The sequence below is a fragment of the Helianthus annuus genome, chromosome 2 (genome assembly GCF_002127325.2).
Source record: "Helianthus annuus cultivar XRQ/B chromosome 2, HanXRQr2.0-SUNRISE, whole genome shotgun sequence".
NCBI lineage: Eukaryota > Viridiplantae > Streptophyta > Magnoliopsida > Asterales > Asteraceae > Helianthus > Helianthus annuus.
In genome coordinates this window covers 96,685,510-96,690,912 of record NC_035434.2, presented here as the reverse complement: position 1 = coordinate 96,690,912, position 5,403 = coordinate 96,685,510, and the positions used below count along the sequence as shown (strand labels likewise).

The window sequence follows — 5,403 nt, the reverse complement described above, 5'->3', positions numbered from 1 at the left end:
CCTTGGACGACCTCGATATCTTACCAACACTATACTACGTCCACGATGGGTGCACTTGCCCATCTGTGTGTGTAGTGTTAGTAAATATCGTGTTTTATAAATTTAAAACTTGGCTAAAAAAGTGTAAAAAGGGCTTAAAATATATACCTAAAACATATACACACCCACACGCATCACCCCGCGTTGCCTGAAGGCAAAGCCTTCGCGGCCCGCGAGCGCCCCTAAAGCTTGATTTTTATTTTATTTTGAATTATGTAAAGGTATGTAGGGTTAAATTTCATATTAGGGGTGTATTTTAAGACGTATAGGGACAGTTTAAACATATTATGGGTGTCGAAAAATTATTTAGGAGGGTTGTTATAATGTACGCGCGGTTCCTCTTGTTCAAGAATGTTCTTTGTGTCTTTAGATATTTTATGTCGGGACTCCAATGCCTCTTTTGTGGGATTTGGTTGTTATATTCCACCTCATGTGGTGATATAATGATCAAAACCTTGATATTTGTCTTTGAAATGAAGTTCTAAACTTTTCAAACAATTATCTTTCATGTGATGTAAACACTTAACTTAACTTTTGTTTTGGATATTTAATATCAATGGCATTATGGGGTTTGTTTTATGATCATGTAGTATGCCTACCATTCGTATGCAATGAAAACCTTTCAATGTTACTGGTCGGACACGGGCCGTGCCCAGCAGTGTTACTGGCAGTTTTTAGTTTTCCGAGTTACAGAAGGCTGACCACGGGGCCGTGTCGGTGCAACACGGGGCCGTGTCCAACTCTCCAGTAACAGGGATCCGGAAAACAATCACTGTAACTCCGACCACGGCCCGTGTTCACTGAGCACGGGGCCGTGGTGAACCTTCTGACCAACATTCTTTTCTGTTTTTGTTGCAGGACTTGGAACCAGACGCCACCTCTACGTAGTGTATGAGCTCCAGTTCTAATAAAGACATAAAAGAACCTCTAAAAGAACCCGAACGCTTTCTGAGAAAAAGACTCAAAGCTAAAAACCAAGAGAAGGTTTCGGGGAATCCACTTCCAATGGCGGACCAACGTACCCTCATGGATTATCTACGACCCACCGTAGGTAATCTCGGCGCCGCTATCAATGCACCGAACGTTGAAGCCAATAACTTCGAACTTCGGCCGCAGTTGATACTGATGCTTCAAAACTCTGCAACCTTCCATGGGCTTGCGAACGAGGATCCCCATCTACATATTACTAATTTCTTAGAAATATGTTATACCTTTCGGATCAATGGAGCATCAAATGACGCTATCCGCCTCCGAATGTTTCCTTTTTCACTAAAAGACCGAGCAAAGGCTTGGCTTAATGCCCTCCCAGCTGGATCGGTAAACACCTGGGATGAACTAGCCCAAAAATTTCTATATAAGTATTTCCCTCCCGCTAAACCGGCTAAATTAATGACTGAAATTAATACCTATTCACAAGAGGACGGGGAATCCTTATATGAAACTTGGGAAAGGTTCAAGGAGCTATTGCGAAAGTGTCCTCATCACAGTCTTGCGATATGGCAACAAGTATCCACTTTCTATAATGGGTTGTTGCCACACACAAGACAAACACTTGACTCTAGCTCCGGGGGACTTTTAGGTAATCGCCTCCCACATGAAATATATAATCAAATTGAGGAAATTGCTCAAACCAATTTCCAGTGGCACACTCCCCGAGGCAATAAATCTATTGCCCTGGGCGCCCATAAGGTTGATGAAAGCACTTCTTTACAAGCCCAAATCGAGGCCCTTTCTTCAAAAATTAAAAAGCTAGAAATGACAAAAACAGTCTCGGTTATGGCTTGTGAAGGGTGTGGTGGGCCACATGAAAATTGGAGTTGTATGAAAGAAACAGATGATCAAATAGAGTCGGTAAACTACATTGATAATAGACCTAGGCCGTCGGGTCCCCCAATGGGCACCTACAACCAAGGATGGCGTAATCACCCTAACCTTGGTTGGAGAGAACCCGGCAGTAGTAGTAACCAACAAAACCTAAATCAACGAACAAACTTTAACAACCAAGGAATGAGTCACAAAATTTTTCTCAACAACAAGGTGGACGAGAGAGGCTTGAAGATACTATATCTCGCCTCATCTCCGACACTGATAAGAAAAACTCGGAGAGGTTTCTACAATTAGAATCAAATTTTAGAAATCAACAAGCTAGTATTCAAAACATGGAAAAACAAATAAGTCAACTAGCCCAAAATTTCTCCGAGAGACCACAAGGCGCGTTACCAAGCAATACCGAAACAAACCCAAAGGCACAAGTTCAACTCATAACACTACGGAACCGCACCGTGGGTTCTACGGAAGGCCCGCCGCCTACCGAGGAGACCGCAACACCGCCCCAACAAGAGAAGGGTTCTCCTCCCTCACCAGAGCCTACCAAGGCTCCTCGAGTTCCGTACCCCGGTAGGTTAATCTGTCAAAAGACCAATGAGCAATTCGCAAAATTCGAAAGTCTACTAAAACAATTGCATGTCAACATTCCTTTCATTGACGTCCTAACCCAAATGCCTAAATACTCTAAGTTCATGAGGGACTTCCTCACTCAAAAAAGGAAAATTGAAACATTGCAATTAGTTAACTTAGGCGAAGAATGCTCTGCCCTCATACTCAACAAACTCCCCCAAAAGAAAATTGATCCCGGAAGCTTCACAATTCTTTGCTCGGTCGGGGACTCCACCGTTCGTAATGCACTAGCTGACCTTGGGGCTAGCATTAACCTCATGCCCTCATCAATGGTCAAAAGACTCGGCCTAAGAAAAACGAGTCTTACAAAAGTGAGCATACAACTTGCTGATCGATCCGTCAAATTCCCGCAAGGTGTCATTGAAAATCTCCTAGTCAAGGTCGACAATTTCGTCTACCCGGCCGACTTTGTCATACTTGATATGGAAGAAGACACCGAATTCCCCCTCATACTAGGGAGACCATTTCTCGCCACCGCACAAGCAGTGGTGGACATGAATGACGGAACACTCACTTTAAAATATGGGGATAATGAAGTAACATTCGGGGTTGGGAAGAGAATAGAGGACGATGACCCGGTCAATTACATGAAGGTTATTGATTCGAGTTTGGATGATGCTCTCCGACGGTGCAACATGGGATGCAAAACATCCCGCTCGGAAAACATATAACCTCGCCTTGGGTCTAGCCAAAGACCCTTATAAACGTGGCGCACCACGTAGGCATTCCGCAGAACTATCCTTAGTTTAGTTTAATCTTTTAATTTTAATTTGCAGAAATAAAACACACTCGGGATGGTCAAGGATAGCAAGGGAAACAAGAAACATGGCCCATGCACGAAAATAGGGCCATCCGACAACAATTTCTTCATTACAGTAAGCTCAGCACGGGCCGTGCCCAGCCAACACGGCCCCGTGCTGAACATCCTACAGGAAATCGCCCAGTTCAGGTAACTGGACACGGGCCGTGTTCACTGAACACGCCCCCGTGTTCAGGCTTCTGTTTCTTTTCTTTAATTTTTGTCACTGGCACCTGAACACGGGGCCGTGCCCGGTCACCACGGGGCTGTGTCCAGACTGCCAGTAACATAAAATTTTGCTTTTAACACTATTTTACACATTCAATTAACCTAAAAACTTATTTTTGGGACACATTGAGTACAATGTGTAATTTAAGTGTGTGGTGGGGGGGGGGGATGCTAAAACCTTGAATTTTGCAAGTCCTAATAACAAGCCTTACACAAAACTCTATTGGAACCGCTAATCACCCCAAATTTTTCAAAAATTTTCAATTTTTTTTACTTGTCTAAGTTTAAGTTGGGAATTCTAATTCTAACAAGGTTATATTTTTACAAATTTACAACCGATAGCGTCGTGGTAAAAAGAACCAACATAAGAGAATTATGAAACAGCATGACAAACTTAGTTAAAATTTGATTATATATACTTGATCATGTAAAAAACCCATTCCCACAAAAGTGAGTTTTGAGCCTTTATAGAGCATACAAATACATATCTTTACACTAAATGCTCATTTTTCGTTTCTTGTTTGAATAGCCGCTTGGTTCTTACGACTCCCGAACTTGCCACGACAATTCATTCCCGGTCCTTACCAACTTAAACCCAAGTAAGTAAATGATGGAGGCATTAGGACTAACCCTTTTTCTTTCAACACCATTATTTTTATTTTTCTTTTTACCTACCCAAAAATTCCCTCTAGTTAACCCCTTTGAGCCTAAACCTTTTCATTTCTTAACCCAAAATCATTTTTTTTCCTTATTTTAGTAACAAAGCTTGGTTTTCGTGTGACTCTTGAAAAAAAAAATATGGTGATGAAGTTGAAAATAAACAAACAAAGCTCCTCAAACAAAAGCTTGTTTGAATAAATACTTCATTGAAAATAAAAAGTCACCAAAAACAAAATGTTTCACGAAAACCAACGCTTTTTACGCCTTTTCGCCCTTTTCAACTAACCACTAACCCAACCACCCACCTTTAACCCAAGCCTAACCTTTCACCCAAAAAGTCCTCTTGATATTTACAAAGGTATAAAGTTAAAAAGGAGGAGGATTGATTGCTTGATAAGCTTATGGTAGAAATAAGTTCCACGCCGCTCTCGAGTGATTCACTAAAAATACACCTTCGGCCGAGTGTGAGTGATTTCCCCCGTGAGGTATGTGAACTTGTATATAAATGAAATTTTAAAAAGGTATGTTATGCCCTAATAAAAAAATTTATCTTATGAAATGTTTTTAATAAATCAGGACGAATAGGATTGTAAATAAATAAAAATAAAACCTAAACGATCTTGGAAAATCCCGACACTCTATGACAAACCCGAAAACCTTCTCTTCTACCCATTCCATTTGGGAGTGAATAAAGCCACATTATAAAGAGTTTTGCTTGAGGACAAGAAAAGATTCAAGTGTGGGGTATTTGATACGCGCAAAATGAAACATATAAATTATATCAATTGTGGCATAAAACAAACCCTTTTTAGTACTAATGTTGGAAAAAATGTGTTTTTGTCTTCCTTTTGTATTTTCAGGATTAAATGAGCTCAAATTAACAAAAGAAGCAAAAAGACAGCAAAATCTAACATAAATACAAGAAAAGGAACAAAAGTGGATTGCCCGACCCCTCGACAGCATCCTCCCAAGCAAAACAAAGAAGGCAGAAGACTGAACACGGCCCGTGCTCAGCGAGCACGGGGCCGTGCCCAAGAAGCAGCAGAAAAGACAAACTAATAGAAGCTTCTATTGCCCACCACGGGGCCGTGCCCAGCGGACACGGGGGCGTGGCCAGAGTACTGCAGGCGCATTTATTGTAATTGCGAATTACAATTAATGAAGAGAGAGAGTGTCAGACAGCCACGGGGCTGTGCCCAGCGGGCACGGGACCGTGTCCA

General features: G+C 41.7%; 1 non-coding gene across 1 annotated transcript; it reads right to left on the bottom strand.

Moving 5' to 3' along the window:
* Nucleotides 1-1,422: 1,422 nt before the first annotated feature.
* LOC118489874 lies at nucleotides 1,423-1,529 on the bottom strand. The gene has a single exon (XR_004887887.1). It is a non-coding gene; the product is annotated as a small nucleolar RNA R71 (small nucleolar RNA).
* Between the last annotated feature and the right edge of the window lie 3,874 nt (nucleotides 1,530-5,403).